This window comes from Peromyscus maniculatus, chromosome 1 (genome assembly GCF_049852395.1).
Source record: "Peromyscus maniculatus bairdii isolate BWxNUB_F1_BW_parent chromosome 1, HU_Pman_BW_mat_3.1, whole genome shotgun sequence".
Classification (NCBI taxonomy): Eukaryota; Metazoa; Chordata; class Mammalia; order Rodentia; family Cricetidae; genus Peromyscus; species Peromyscus maniculatus.
The window spans coordinates 1148744-1165625 of NC_134852.1; the positions used below are offsets into that span (position 1 = coordinate 1148744).

Sequence of the window (16882 nt, forward strand, 5' to 3'; positions counted from 1 at the left end):
GTGCAAACTGAATCCAAAAACACATCAATATGATCATCCATCATGACCAAATAGACTTTATCCCAGATTTTGAGGAATAGATCAACATGAAAATCAATCAATGTAATCCATCATGTAAACAATCTGAAAGAAAAACACCACTTGGTAATCTCATTAGATGCTGAAATAGCCTTTGACAAAATCCAACAGCCTTCCATGATAAAAGTCTTGGGGAAAGAAGGAATACAGGGAACATACCTCAACATAATACAGGCAATTTATGACAATCCTATAGTCAACATCTTATTAAATTGAGATAAACTCAAACCAATCCCACTAAAATTAGGAAGAAGACAAGGCTATTCTTTCTATATCTACTCAATATAAAATTTGAAGATTAAGTAAGTTCAGTAACACTGTTGAATTAGATCAAGAGGTTACAACTACACACATACACACACATTGCTAAACGCAGAGATACTCATATCCATACAAAAACACATACATAATACAGCAATATACTCATTTACACATATTCCCCATACATACTAAGACACACAGAAAAACTTACTGGCACATATAGACAGAGAGACATATACACCCAAATAGACACACAAAAAGAGAAACAATCAAAACATACAAAGGCCCACACAAACATGCATGTTCTCAGAAATATACACACAGGGAGAGATACACAGATACAGACAACCACACTGAGAGACACTGACACAGACAATTTATGCCCACATCCAAAGACATACCAACAGACACACACATACACACCCATATACACCAACACAGACATATGTATGTACAACCACTACACAGAAACATGCAAAATGCCCACATAGGCATATGCAGACACATACACTGACAAATAAAGGCAGATACACAGGTAGACACAAACCTACATATATGTAAAGCAACACAGATATACAGGAACATACAAACATACATACATACACAATGAAACACATCCATTCACATATGTGAATATGCATGTATGTACTGCACTGAATCACAGCACAATTTCTAGCATAATTATTGTCAGAGTTTTAAGTGAGGTCCCCAAAGCCTAGAGTGCGGATAGAATCAGCTAAGGACATTGGGAAAAGAATCTCCTACACTGATTATAACATATTTGAGAATTAATAATTGAGGGCTTACCTTTTCAACATGGAGAGCATTAATAACTAGGGACTGATATATTTTTAATATTAGGATTGGCTGATATTCTTTGGGTGCTTTGTAACATAATCACTAATTTTCATTAATAAATTGTTTCTTCCACTTAATTGGCTTTGCAGTAGAGACTTACAGCATCCTTTTGATTTATTTCCTCAGAAAGAAGAATGTTCAGAAGTTTCTATTTGGTGAATATTTCTTAATACACTAGATTTGAGCATCTGAGAAACTGTTAAGCACAATAACATTGATGAGACCAAATATCACCCAATAGAGGAAACACTACCCTAATGCAGTTAATAACAGGTTTTTTTTGCCATTGGCTGATTATCTTCTTGTTAAAGAAGGGCAAGGGATACAGCATGAGCAACATTGTATACAGTGTGACTGCCACAACTAAAGGCCATGTCAATAGTCCTGACCATTAGCCATTCCAACAAGGTATTGGATGAGCAGTTTTTCAGTGTCTTACAATTAGATTCCAAGACCTCACAGTTAAAATTAATCCACCCAACCATTCCAGGTAATCATCTGAGTATTTGAGATGGATTAATGTCTTGACTAAATTTTAAAACCAGAAATCTCAGTATAGAGGGGTGCAAAAGCTAGAGTCCTGATAGATGAGTCATGTGAATCCTCTCTTAATTGTAGTGACATCCCACTGTGAAGTGGTAGCCCATATTCTTTGTATACTTAGAGATCCAACATTCTAAGGCTCACAGCTTGAATACTGTTTGTGTCACTATAAATCACAACTACATTTATGGATATGTCATGATTTGGTTATAATACACATCAGCTCTTGACATGTAAAAATACTTCTTGCCTAGGATCATGATCCCAAAGGTAAAACAATATTTTTTTCATGTCTGTTCTCAAATGTGAAATAAATAAAGTAGTCTGATCATTTTCTAAGATGGACAGTCCAATCCAGAGCCAGTTGAAGTGAAACATCAAAGAGATCATGGCCTCACCTAGAGATGTGCCTTTGGGAGGCATCTGATACAGAAAGGGAAAATGATCATGATTGTTCATGATACGATGGAAGGGTCCATAGGTAAGCTAAATGACCTAGGACACAGGAAGCAGCATGAGTATCATGTACTCCTAAAAATTTGTAAGAACACTTCTGCTGAGTATTCTAGAAAATCCCCTTACTTGTTACTTTTTCCATCATCTCTGTTTCACACAAGGAAATGTGGAAGCACTATCAAGTCTCGGAATTGTACCCTTGAACTACAAAATTGGATATGACTGTGAGGCTAGTCTTAAATAATAGCAAAGATGTGCTAGTAGGTAACTGTTCTCAAGTGTGGCCAAGTATCACATGATACTGCTGTCACTCAGGCAAGGGACATAGAAAGTAAGTAATCACCACTATTACTGACCCTACATTTCAAAGCATGTAAGAATGTAAGCATGTCGTTTTCGGTCTACACATCCTTCTTTACCCTAAAGAGAGAGTGAAGAACTAGACTTTGAAATTAGTGGCCTGTAGTAATACATGTATATGGGTGAAAATGGGGAAACAGGAACACATATGAAGTTCACAGTGGGCAGGTCTCCTACTTTCATTCTTGATGCAGCTTTAGAAGGCACAATGTAACCACTTGCAGAGCATCTGGGAGAGTACCTGAATAGCTATGGAAAAATTCTCTGAGGCTGGGAATACCACAAATATTATTTGCCCTAGCACATACATTAGGAGTGACATAATAATCAAAGGGTCATCACAGACTCTACTTGACTGTCATTTACTTACACTCATTTAGAATGATAGTCGTTGAATAGATTGGGGTTTTGTTCAGTAAGACACCACCAGCTACTGTGCTGTGGAAACTGTCAAGAGGAGGGCTATATGTGATGGAACAAATTAGAGAGCCCTTTCTTCACTCAAATGTAGCCTGTTAAGTAAGAGAATAACTGGGAGAATAACAACACTCTCTGGACAAATTAAAATTAGAAAAAGAGCATTGAGTCTCTAAATGAATCTGGGGTTGTTTCTTGGTTTGCAAATTGGGTAACAGAACAGAGACTCAAAGCATTCTCTGATTCTCATTTTCCTCCCCACAATGAAATATTCATGATGACATTTACATAAAAAATAGTAACACAGTAGAACTGAATTGTATTGTAAAATAAAAGAAAATAAAATAAAAGCCATAACAACAACAAAAAAAGAAAATAGTAAGAAAGAAACTTACAGTGTATTCAGAATGTGGTTGAAATAATCTTTCTCCACAGGCCACTGAACTCTTAAAAGAAAGAAGATACAACTTGTCAACAAATCTCCATCCTTGTCATTATTCTGCTTCATTCTCCAAAAGCATTTGGGATGGGTAATACTGGACATAAGAAGTGGAATGTTCAGGAGCAAGAAGAGAAAAATCAAAATGAACATCTTTGTCCAACTTGAAGCCTGATCAGTATGTATTGTGAAGTGCTGTTAAGATCAGCACATTATATGGGCACCTGTTTAATCCAACCTGCTTTTATTTCTGTATGAGAGGCTACTTGTGTGTTCATGATTGCTTTCTTCCAGATGATTCAGCCCCTCTGTAGGAATCTTGGACACTCTCTTCCCCGGGGCTCTGCAGCTGATGTCCATGTGATTAAATTTGGTTTATAAATGTATATGAAGAGACTTCAGGTAGTTTTATGACATCACTCATATTTGTGAAAATTAAGGGTCTTTGGAGGATGTCATTTTGGGAAAATTTGGTCCCAGAACTGCCTGAACAATCTGTTTATTTTAATGCCTTTAGAAATAATGTCAGTAGATTTTGGCAGATGGTCCACATTGAGACATGTAACAATGGTTCAGGGAGAACTAATAAAGTTAGAATTCATGGGTACATACTGGGAATTGTAGCACAAAAGCCCTGTAGGGAAAAACAGCTCCATGTTTACAGCAAGTGAGTTCCACACAGCTTGCATAGTGGAGCCTATGCTACACCTGTGACAGTCACAGGATAGCTAACCAGATCCTGTGCTTCCAATGTTTTGTGAACCGATAATCAGGCCAAATTCCAAAATGTCCTGAATTCTGCTGTTCTACAACTATCCAGTACATTACAGCATTGCAAAAATGTTTTTAAAATATTCAGTAAGTTCCCATGCTAGAGTTTCAGCATTGTATCCAGTTTTGTTTTGTATGGTATAATTATTCATTTTTTTTAAGTAGTAAACTTTATATTCTGGCAAATGTCACATTTAGCATGTCTTTTTTTTTTGGTATTTTCTCTTCTCTCACACACATCTGTTGCTCATTTTACTACTTGTTTCATTCCTCAGTCTCTTTAGTTTCCTTCTGATTTTATGATGTGTGTGTGTGTGTGTGTGTGTGTGTGTGTGTGTTTGTAAGTGTGTAAGTGTGCATATTGAATTAATGACACAATATACCTGAAATTTTTCTGTACCCACCCGGCTCCCACATCCTTGTGGTCCTGCAGCCACTCAGAACCAAATAGACACACGGAGCATTAAAACTGCTTGGCCATTAGCTCAGGCCTACAACTGACTAGCTCCTACAATTAAACACAGCCCAATTTTTTAACCTATATGTTGTCACATTGTCCATGGCTTTACCTGTGTGCTGTTTCCTGGTCTTCCCTGGATGATGGGCTGGCATCTTTCTACTCAGGCTTCCCCTTCCCACAATTCTCCTTGTTTGCTTATTCCACCTATACTTCCTGCCTGGCTACTGGCCAATCAGCATTTTATTCATCAACCAATCAGAGCAACATATTCACATCATACAGAGTGATATCCACAGCATTTCCCCTTTTCCTTTTTTTCAAATAGGAAGGTTTTAACTTTAACATAGTAAAATTACATATAACAAACAGTTATCAAACAAGAATTACAGTTATTATATCTAGTCTATTTATATTTTGGCAAATTAAAGAAAATATTCTATTTATCCTATATTTCTATACAAAACAAGTATGATATTTTCCTTCTATTGGTTTCATGTGGTACCCTATCCCTAGTTCCTTAAGACCTTCGATTCTCAAATACTACCTCTCCTAAATTTTTGTGTAAAATATTTGCATATATGTGCACATACACTGAAACACGCACATGCACACATAAACTCACAATCACATACACACAAACACACAGATTGTCACATGAAATTATATCTAGAGTCTGTGAAAAGACTGAATTTCCAGAGTCTGTCTGCTTAGGTAACATGTGCCCTTCTAATTCTGCCCCAGTTCTTGCTAATGACACCATTTAATACTTCCAGGCTGAGGACAAGTCCATTGTGTGTAAATAAATCCTGTGAGTCACTCTTCTGAATGCTAATATGTCTAACAGAAGTCTGGACCTAGTAATCTTATTTGTTTAATTTATCTTTGGTTCCAAGCATTTATGGATTACATAAAATCTATTTACATAAACTTCTCTAAAATCTATGTATATGGCTTGCTTAAAAATCAATGTTTATATATCTAAGTATAGTAATTTATAGATAAAATATCAACATTCTAAGAATGCATTGCAAATAACAATAATGAAATTTGTACATATAAAAATAAAAATAACAAAATCTTAGCTGAAATCTTTTACTTCCTCATCTTTGAGTGGCATGAAGATTGATTTATATCTAGTATATTCTGAATGTTAATGAAATAAACATGATGAGATAATTGATGTAACCAACCGTTTTATTAAATAAGAAACACAGAAATAATGCAAAAGAGAAAGCCGAGAGGTCAGAGCTCAGAGCCAAAATCTCACCCTTCCGCCTGCGGTGTCCCAGCTTCCCGAATGAGGGCTCCTTTTCCTGTCTGTTAGTCTATTTAAAGAGACAGAACAAGCCACAGCTATCTCACCTCACCAGTTCCTCAGCTGGTCCTGTTTCCTCAGACTGGAAGCTTCTGTGTCCTCATCCCAATAGCTCTCAGCTGAACTGTGTTGCTCCAAAGCCTGAAAGCTTAACCAGCCAAATGCTTCTAGTTTCTGGTCCTCACGCCTTATATATCTTTTTGCTTTCTACCACCACTCCCTGGGATTAAAGGCTGGCTTTCTGGGATAAAAGGCGTGTGCCACCACCGCCACACTTTTGCTATGGCTCTAATAGCTCTGACCCCCGGACAACTTTATTTATTAACATACAATCAAAATCACATTTCAGTATAATTAGATTACCACCACAATGAGACAAGTATTTATTTGCTATACTGACTAATGTACTTTTAGAAGGTTCCATGAGGGGTATGGATGGACCATAAGATATTCTTATATTTACTGACAGAAGTAGCTGTTTGTACTTATCACAATGGAATCCTCAGCTTCTACTCATCCTAGAAACATTCACGTTTATTCCCACAACTCCTAAGTGCTGATTAATTTATTTGGTCATATTTTAACTATCCATTATCACAATTATTGGGGAATCCTATCTTAACTATAGCTTTCCACTTTTATAGCCAAAGCAACTGAGTATACTTTTATACTCATGTTGTCTTTCAGGTTTTGAAAAAAATGGAAGATAAAATCCAATCCTGTTTATAAAGAAGTTACCATTATTAATATTTTAATGTTGGCCATGGAATACCTTAAAACTGCATTAATGATGCTGAGGTATGTTCTCTTTATCCCTGTTGTCTCCAGGACTTTTGTGGCCAAATGGTGTTGCATTCTTTCAAAGAGTTTTCTTCATCTCATTAGGTGATCATGTGTTATTTCCTTTTTTCAGTTTGTGTATGTGGTAGATTATATTAACAGAGTTTCATATATTCAACCATCCCTGTAGCTCTGAGATTAGGCTGACTTGATCATGGTGGATGATATTTTTGACACATTATCAGATTTGATTTGCAAGTATTTTATTGATGTTTTTACATGTAATTTCATAAGAGAAATTGGCCTTAATTCTCCTTTTATGTCTAATATTTAGGCGATTTGCATATCAGGATAAGTCCCTCATGGAGTGAATTGAGCAATGTGCCTTCTATGTCTGTTTTTGTGGAATAATTGGTTAAGTATTGGTGTTAATTATTCTTCAGAAGCCTTATAGATTTCTGCACTAAAATCATATGACCCTGGGCTCATTTTTTGGTTGACAGACTTACTGACTGCTTCTATTTCACTAGTAGTTATAGGTCTATTTAAATTGTGTATAGGGATATTGAGTTAATTTTGGTAGGTGATGCCTATTGAGAAAAATGTCTCTTTATTTTTGATTTTCCAAAATGGTTGAGCATAGTTTCCAAAAGCATGTTCTTAAGGTTCTCTGCAATTCCTCAGTGTCTGTTGATTGCTACTTTTCATTTCTTATTTTATTTAATCTGGATAATGTTTCTGTGTCTATTAGTTAGTGTGGACAGGGACTTAGTTTTCTTGTCTATTTTCCCCCAAGGAACAGCACTTTGATTCTTTATATTATTTGCTTTGTTTCTCTTTTATTGATTTCAGCCCTCATATTGATTGTCTTTTTGTCTACTCTTGGGTGACACTATTTCATTTTGTTATCATCCTAGAGCTTGCATAATTGCTGTCATGTTGTTAGTGTGAGATCTCTCCAGTAACTTTGGTCAGCAATTAGTGATATATACTTGTCTCTTGAAGCTACTTTTCTTTGTGTCCCACAAGTTTAGGAAAACAGTGTATTCATTATCATAGTAGGATGTCATTAATTTTTTTCTTTATTTCTATCTTGGCCGATTTTTCATTCCCTAGAGAGTTGTCCAGTTTCCATGAGTTTGTAAGATTTTGTTGTTGCTGTTGTTGTTTGTATCTAGCTTTAATTCATGATGGCCTGATATAATGCAGGAAGATATTTCAGTTTTCATGTACCTGTTGAGACCTGCTTTGCTTCTGAGAATCTGGTCAATTTTGGAGAAACTACCATGAGGTACAGAGAAAAAGGCATATTCTTTGGTGTTGGGGGAAATGTTTGGTTTATATCTGCTAGGTCCATTTGATTTATAACATCTTTTAGTGGCATTTCTCTTTTTAGTTTTGTCTGCATTATCTGGCCATTGGTGAGAGTGGAGTATTGATGTCTCCTAATATCAATGTGTGGGGGTCAATATATTATTTAATAAGTACTCATGTTTCTTTTACAAACTTGGGTGACCTTGTCTTGGGACAGAGATGATAAGAATTGAAATGCTATCTTGGTAGATTTTTCTGTTGATGAGTATGTAGTGTCCTTCCCTAACCATTTTGATTAGTTGTGGTTTGAACTCTATTGTGTCACATATTAAAAAAGCCACACAAGCTTGATTCTTGGGTACAGTTTTTTGAAATATCTTTTTCCAATCCTTTACTCTGAGGTAATGTCCCACCTGTGAGAGGCCAACTGGGACACTGCCTTCTACATTTGACCCCAGGGTACTTTTGAGGAGTGAGGGATAAGAGATTTAGATAGAAATATAGAGGGAGAGAAACAGATAGAAACACAGAACAGTCTTGGAAAGGCCCAGATCCTTATCCTCCAGCCCCTTCTGCCTCTTCTAAAGGGCTATTTATAAGAATTCTGGGTAAAGCAAGCTCAGAACTTATTGGAAGACTTTGTGGGCCTCTGTATTTCCCCCTTATTGGTTAAAAGTGCCACCCAGGTCCCTCAGATACACTGTGCCTGTCTTCTTTGGCGATCAGCCTCTGGCAAGAGGGGGTGCAGAGCTTAACCTGGCTCTGAAGCAGTTTCTTACTGTGAGCTTGGAAACATCCACAGCTATCTTCATAACTGCCCCCACCTCCCAGTTAAGGGGTAGAGAATGATAAAGATGCAATATTATTGTTAGAATGTGTCTAGGTGATCACAGCAGTCTTAGCTTTAGTCTAGGATCACAGTAAGCCCATTTTCTGGATCAAAACTCTTTCCTAACAGATGTTCTGTAAAATTTTCAAGAGATTATATTGATTCCCAAGGAAAAAACAGTCATTTGAAAACACTTCAAAGTATTCACTCAAGTAAACAGAAACCCATGTTAATTATTTAAAAAAAAAAAAACAAACTTTTACAAACTAACTTGATTGTGGGAGGCTTCTCCCTTTATGGGAGGCCTACACTTTCCGAACAAAAACAAAAAGTGTGGAAACTTCTAGGAAGACGACATTAAAGTTCCCCTAACGATGACACCTTCACCTAAGTTTTCTAGGGAACATTGAGATCATAAAATTATATTTTAAGCTATCATAAAAAATATTCAAATATATCTGAAAGTAAAAGAGTAATAAAAACTTCAAGATGCTTCTAATGGGATTGATTTGGTTTATCCTTTAAAAATTAATGTTAAAAAATATATGTTCATAGATGTGCGGATTAATGTCAGGGTCTTCAAATTAATTCCATTGGTCCACATGTCGGTTTTTATAACAGTTTTTATTACTGTAGCTCTATAGTAGAACTTGAAGTCAGGGGTCGTGATGCCTCCAGAGGTTTTTTTATTGTGCCTGATTCTTTTGGCTATCCTGGGGTTTTTTTTTGTTTGTTTTTCCATATGAAGTTGAGTATTATTCTTTCCAGGTGTGTGAAGAATTGTGTTGGTATTTTGATGGGGATTGCACTGAATATGTAGATTGCTTTTGGTAAAATTGCCGTTTTTACTATGTTAGCCCTGCCTATCCATGAGCATGGGAGATCTTTCCATTTTCTGACATCTTCTTCAATTTGTTTTTTCAGGGACTTAAAGTTCTTGTTATATAGGTCCTTCAATTGCTTGGTTAGTGTTACCCCAAGGTATTTTATGTCATTTGTGGCTACTCTGTTGATAAGATGGCCAAACACCCTAATTGTCATGCTAGAAACCCCATCCAATGGCCCCAGTGGAGCTCCGGGAGGCCAATTAGCAAGAAAGAGGAGGGAGGGTTTATATGAGCAGAATTGTTGAGACCAAGGTTGGATAAAGCACAGGGACAAATAGCCAAAAGAATGGAAACACAGGAACTATGAACCAATGGTTGAGGGGCCCCCAACTGGATCAGGCCCTCTGAAGAGGTGAGACAGTTGATTGGCTTAATCTGTTTGGGAGGCATCCAGGCAGTGGGACTGGGTCCTGAGCTCAGTGCATGAGTTGGCTGTTTGAAACCTGGGGCTTATGCAGGGACACTTGGCTCAGCCTGGGAGGAGAGGACTGGACCTGCCTGGACTGAGTCTACCAGGTTGATCTCAATCCTAGGGGGAGGCTTTGCCCTGGAGGAGGTGGGAATACAGGGTGGGCAGGGGGGAAAGAGGGAGCAGGAGGGGGGAGAACTGAATCATATTGTAAAATAAAATAAAATTTAAAAAAATTAATGTTACCAAATTTGTTCAGACTAAACAGATACTGATAGAGTAGTAAAAACGATTCTAGTGTGAACTTCTCTATACACTTTTTACAAACTTACTTACATTCAACATTTACACTTTTTACATTCAACATTTACAGTTCCTACATGCTTAGTTCAAAGGAAACTCTATTGAACTCTTTTAGTACTTATCTAGAAGAGATCTCTTAGCAAAACTGACATTGAAAAGCAAACTCTATAGCAAACATCTAAAAAGAATTTCTTAATACAACTAACTTATTTTCTTTCAGCAAGATAGTTTGCAAATCATAAATTACCATAGTAAAAATTATAAGTGAACTCAACACTGTTTTATTTCTGAAAGTTCAGAGTGCATGGTCAGCTTTAATATCATTCTGAACGTTTTCCTGACAGTTTGAAGTCAGAGCCTAACTTGTCAGTAGCTCCAGCTTCTTTAGACCCTAGAATTCAGTGAATGCCATTGCTACAGGACTGTAACACTTGCTGCTAGTGGCTGTAACATTCAGGACAATGCTATTCCCCCAAAGTCACCTTTCCCACCAGGCTCTCTCAGCTGTTCCAGAACCAGCAGGAATGCACTCAGCAGCAGACAGTGTTTAGCTAGGGGCTGTCTCTTTACCCAGACTCACAACAGCTCCCCCTGCATACCCTGATTCAAAGAAACTTTGCTGAAACTTTATTCAGCACTACAGTGGCACTTTCAGTTATCATTCCTAAGAGGTCTGGCCTCGGGGCAAGAATGGAATTAGCATATTGGGCTGTTGTAAAGCTCTTAGAAATAACTTCCTACACAGCTATTCTTTTTTGGGGGGGGCGGGGGGGTTGAGACAGGGTTTCTCTGTGTAGCTTTGTGCCTTTCCTGGAACTCACTTGGTAGCCCAGGCTGGCCTTGAACTCACAAAGATCCGCCTGCCTCTGCCTCCCAAGTGCTGGGATTAAAGGTGTGTGCCACCACCGCCCAGCTCTACAACAGCTATTCTTAAAGAAGCCTGAATTGAAACAGAGGTGGTGTGGCTGCAGGTTCCATTTCATCCCAGCCTTTCTGGTGAAATGTCAGTAGCAACGGAATGATTAGAGCTGACATTTCTTTGTTAGACACACCTCACCAAACTTATACAGCTAGCAAGCTTTACTCACTTTATGACTACATTTCTCATGCAGCCTTTCTGTGTAACTACATTTCACAGGTTGTCTTGCTGGGCTTCCATTTACATGGTTTGTTTTCATACTGAAAATCAACATCAAGGAAGCATTTTTGCCATGGGAGGTTTCTGTTCTCCCTGAGCAGGCATTAGGATGCCTGGGCTGCCACTTGACAGGTGTACCTCTCTCATTAGATTTTTCACCTAACACTGTCCCCAGAATGGATCCTGCCTATCCTCATGTACTTATTGCCAGTTGCTTATTGCCAGAAGTGAAAACCCCTCAGGTCTTTGTCCCCTGCTTACTGGATCAGTGAACAAAGATAAAAGTTGTTGAAATAAAAACTTTTTCATTAAGAATTTTTCCCTGAATAGATCCTCTGATTGTCCCCACTTGTCTCCTCCCCCAAGATGTAGATTCCCTAATGCCTTACTTAGCAAAGGCTCATTTTTACTGCTTTTCCCATGCTAGCAGCTACCCCAGGTCCCACACCACCTCTGCTTCAGTTCTGCATGGCCTGCAGTTGGTTGTAGGCTCTGAATACAGGGGATTCTGCCTGCTGTTTTTACTGTCTTAAAGGAGAGATAAGACTAGCAAAAAGGATTTGCCATATTCCAAGAGGGTTTTTTTTTTCTTAGAGCAATTACAGGCAATTTTCCCATATTAATAGAAGTTGTTTTTATTGTGAGTTAAACTTTTGCCTTGCAGAAAGAGAAAAAAAAAATCTGCAAAGGAAAGGTCTGAAAAGCATTCCATTCTTTTTTTTACAGAGAGAGATTGCTAACTTTTCCCCAAGACTTTTGTTCTCTAATCTTTGGCTTCATGGTCAAACAGAAAGTAATTTTGATGGTTCAGTGTTGTAATGGTGTCTGCTGATAGAGCTCAAAGTTTTCTTTTTTCTGCAAAGGACACTGTCATTATGACAAAGGAACAGCCTATGGAAGAGGAAAAGGTTTTTACCAACTCCATACCTAATAGAAGACTAATATCTAAAATATAAAAAGAACTCAAGGAGCTAGGCATCAAAAAACAAATAATGCAATTTAAAGATGGAATGCAGATCTAAACAAAGAATTGTCCGAAAAGGAAAGTCAAATTGCTGAGAAATACTTGAAGAAGTGTTCTTTTGATTGTATTACTGCATATTGTTCTGTCTTCTTTGTTTGGTGTCTCTTGTAGTCCTGATCTTTTTGAAGGGAAATGAAGGCAAAATAGATCTGGGAGAGAGGGTAGGTAAGGGGTGTGTGTGTGAAAACACTTTACTGTATTAAGTCTCAACACTCAACTGCTGTCAAAATCACACATTCACTCAGACAAAAATGGAAGGAATCTGAGTTTATTTCACATCTTATTATACATTGCAAATAGAAGAGATCTTCCACTCTAGAAAATGTCTAATAGATAGGTCTTTTAAAATAATGGCTGAGTAGAAGATTTAAGGAGAAAATGTACAGAAAAGAAGTATATATGACACAATTTGATATAATTATTAGAAAAAAAAACATTAGAGTCACTAGCTAATGCATCCATCTTGCATTGCATCTTAATAGGTGGATCTTTACCAACATTAGAGATTTTAGTTACAATTTATGAAATGTTAGTCCAGGAAGACATTTTTTCCTTCAACATTTGAAAAGAATTTCTCTCTGGTCTTAACAAAATTATGTAGCACTTGGGGAACAAAAGATGTATCCCAGCAAACCTGCACTGGCCAAGACCTCCACAGACACCATGACCTTGCCCTGGTGCTATAGTAGACAGGGAGAAAGGTAACCCAGACACTGCAGAACAACAGCATGCTGAAGGTCAGCAAAATGGCTTCATTGAATTTGTCAGGGAGATTCCTGGACATGAAATCCTCAATGAAGTTCCCTAAGGCAAAGGAGCCATGGTATCCCAAGACAGAGTAGAATGCAGTAACTAAGCCCTTTATGAAAAAAAATCATGACTATGTTCATCATATGTGTCAATGTCAATAGACGGAGAAGAAACTTCTAGTTTGATTGCACATACAATAATTTGGATGAGGGTACATATGATAATGATGTAGTTGATTGCCCATGAAACCAAAAAGTACAAGTACTTTACCCTTCTTTCAGGGGCTGTGATTGTGAAAGCCAGAAGCACAATAATTGTTTTGGCAAGTGCAGTGGAAACAGCCACAGTGAATACAACTCCAATTGTGATTTGCTGCAGGATGCAGGTAGCTGAGTAAGGGACTAAGGAAACGAAAGACGAATGAGATAAGCAAGACTGAATTGAGATTCTGCTTGTTGGCCTTTACAATGACAGCGTCATAATTCTTCACAAAGATCCCTAGAACCACAGCTATGATTGCAGAAAACCACAAGGCCATTAAGGCAAGAGCCATCCCCAAGGGGCCTTCATAGTTTAGAAAGATCACAGCTTTATGAGTGTACTGGCTCTGCTCTCTTTTGGCATACTGGTCTTCTGGACACCTCACATATTTATCCACATCTGATGGAGAAAGTAAAGTATGATTAGTGCAGCTATAGCATTTTTACTGGGAGGATGTGTCAATTACCAATGTTGAAGAAACATTGCAATATCTGCATTTGTTGCTGAGGATGTAATTGAAAGATATTTCTGCATAGCAATATTTCCCTTTCAAAATGCTCCTTTATTATATTTATGTGGAATGAAACCAAACAGTCATTACATTGTCTGTGTGTGTTGAGGATGCCATTTGCCGCATTATCAACAAGTACAGATATTTTCAGTATATTCTGGATGCTATGAAGAAATGATTTGAACTGGTTAAATGATTGAAGCTGAGATCATTAACCTTTTTTTTTTGTACAAAGTGTACATTAAAGTCTCAACTCCCATGGATGCAATGCCTCCTGTCATATTTCTGACTGTTTTATGAATGCTGTTCATAAGATATATGGAGACTGTGTCTTCAACTGGGACAAGAACCATGATACATTGTCTAGTTTGAATTATCAGCCCCAAAGCATTGACATAGAAGCAACACTAAACAGAATCATTATGGAACCTCTGAGTCAGCAAAATGAATCCCAGGATGAAGTTCTCAACACAGATGAGATTTATTTGCTCCAGAGGACAGTGGGTAGAGAATAAGAGACAAGGTTAGGAGATGGAGGATGAGGAGAAGGTGAAAGGAACAAGGAAAGGGGAAAGGGCTATTTGGCCCAGAAGGTAGAAGAACTTTTCTCTAGATAGAGAAGAGACAGATGGGGCCTATAGGAAAAAGGCAGTTTATAAAAGTAAAAGGGGAATGCCATGTTAGGAGAGTGTTTAATTTTCATTTGACAGGATAATTGGACAGCAACAAGGGTGTCATTTTTTTTTAATTGGACTTCAATATTTTGACACTCAGGCCTTGATAGTTAGCCTCAGGAGGATAAATTGGATAAAGAAGGGAAGAGACTTTGGTGGTTATGTATAAGAATAAAGTTGTCTTAGCATTTCTATCACTGTGAAGATAAAGCATGACCATGGCAACTCTTATAAAATAAATATTTAATTGGATGTCTTCTATTTCAGAGGTTCAATCCATTATCATCATGGTGGGGCATGGTGGTATACAAGCAGACCCAGAGCCAGGAAAAGGAGCTTAAATTGTACATCTTTAATCCATAGGCAACAGGAAGTAAACTGACTCACTGGGTGTGGCTTGAACATATATGAGACCTCAAACTCTACCTTTACAGTGACACAGAGCTACTGGTGTTATATTTAGGAAGTGATCTCCAATGCCAATGCATTCAAGACTACTTCCTACTTTCTCTTCTAGAAAGTTCAGAGAAGCTGGATTTATGTTGAGGTCTTTGATCTACTTGGACTTAAGTTTTGTGCACGGTGATAGATATGGATCTATTTGCAGCCTTCTACAAGTTGATATCCAGTTATGCCAGCACCATTTGTTGAAGATGCTTTCTTTTTTCCATTATACATTTTTGGCTTCTTTGTCAAAAATTATATGTTCATAGGTGTGCAGGTTAATGTCAGGGTCTTCAATTCGATTCCATTGGTCTACATGTCAGTTTTTATGCCAGTACCAAGCTGTTTTATTACTGTAGCTCTATAGTAGAGCTGAAGTCAGGGATCATGATGCCTCCAGAGGTTGTTTTATTGTACAGGTTACTTTTGGCTATCCTGGGTTTTTGTTTTTACATATGAAGTTGAGTATTATTCTTTCCAGATTTGTGAAGAATTGTGTTGGTATTTTGATGGGGATTGCACAGAATCTGTAGATTGCTTTTGGTAAAATTCCCATTTTTACTATGTTAGCTCTGCCTATCCCTGAGCATGGGAAATCTTTCCATTTTCTGACATCTTCTTCAAATTCTTTTTTCAGGGGCATAAATTTCTTGTCATATAGGTCCTTCACTTGCTTGGTTAGTGTTACCCCAAGCTATTTTATGTCATTTGTGGCTATTGTAAAAGGTGATGTATCTCTAATTGCCTCCTCAGCTTCTTTGTCAATTGTATATAGGAGGGCTACTGATTTTTTTGAGTTGATCTTCTATCCTGCTATGTTGCTGAAGTTGTTTATAAGCTGTATCAGTTCCTTAGTTGAATCTTTGGGGCCACTCAAGTATACTATCATGTCATCTGCAAATAGGGAAAGCTTGACTTCTTCCTTTCCAGTTTTATCCACTTAATCTCCTTATGTTGTCTTATTGCTCTGGCTAGAACATCAAGTACTATATTAAATAAGTATGGGGAGAGTGAACAGCCTTGCCTCGTTCCTGATTTTAGTGGAATTGCTTTGAGTTTCTCTCCATTTAATTTGATGTTGGCTGTTGGCTTGTTGTAAATTGCCTTTTTTATGTTTAGTTATGTTCCCTGTATTCCTGATCACTCCAAGACCTTTATCATGAAAGGGTGTTGGATTTTGTCAAATGCCTTTTCTGCATCTAGTGAGATGATCATGTGGTTTTTTTTCTTTGAGTTTGTTTATATGGTGTATTACATTGACAGACTTTCGCATGTTGAACCACCCTTGCATTCCTGGGATGAAGACTACTTGATCATGATGGATAATTGTTTTGATGTGTTCTTGGAGTCTGTTTGCCAGTGTTTTATTGAGTATTTTTGCATCAATGTTCTTGAAGGAGATTGATCTGTAGTTCTCTTTCTTTGTTGTTTCCTTGTTTGGTTTAGGAATCAGGGTAATAGTAGCCTCAAAGAAGGAGTTTGGTAGTGTTCCTTCTGTTTCTATTGTGTGGAACAATTTAGCAAGTATTGGTATCAACTTCCCAGTTATACCACTCTTGGCCATATACCCAAGGAATATTCAATCATACCACAAGGACAC

The 16882-nt window shown here is 37.5% G+C and overlaps 2 pseudogenes; one reads left to right on the forward strand and one right to left on the reverse strand.

Moving 5' to 3' along the window:
- Nucleotides 1-3565, reverse strand: part of LOC143271871 (vomeronasal type-2 receptor 116-like) — a 51512-nt pseudogene extending 47947 nt beyond the window's left edge.
- LOC121826140 (vomeronasal type-2 receptor 116-like) overlaps nt 1-16882 on the forward strand; it is a 478502-nt pseudogene that overhangs the window by 377069 nt on the left and 84551 nt on the right.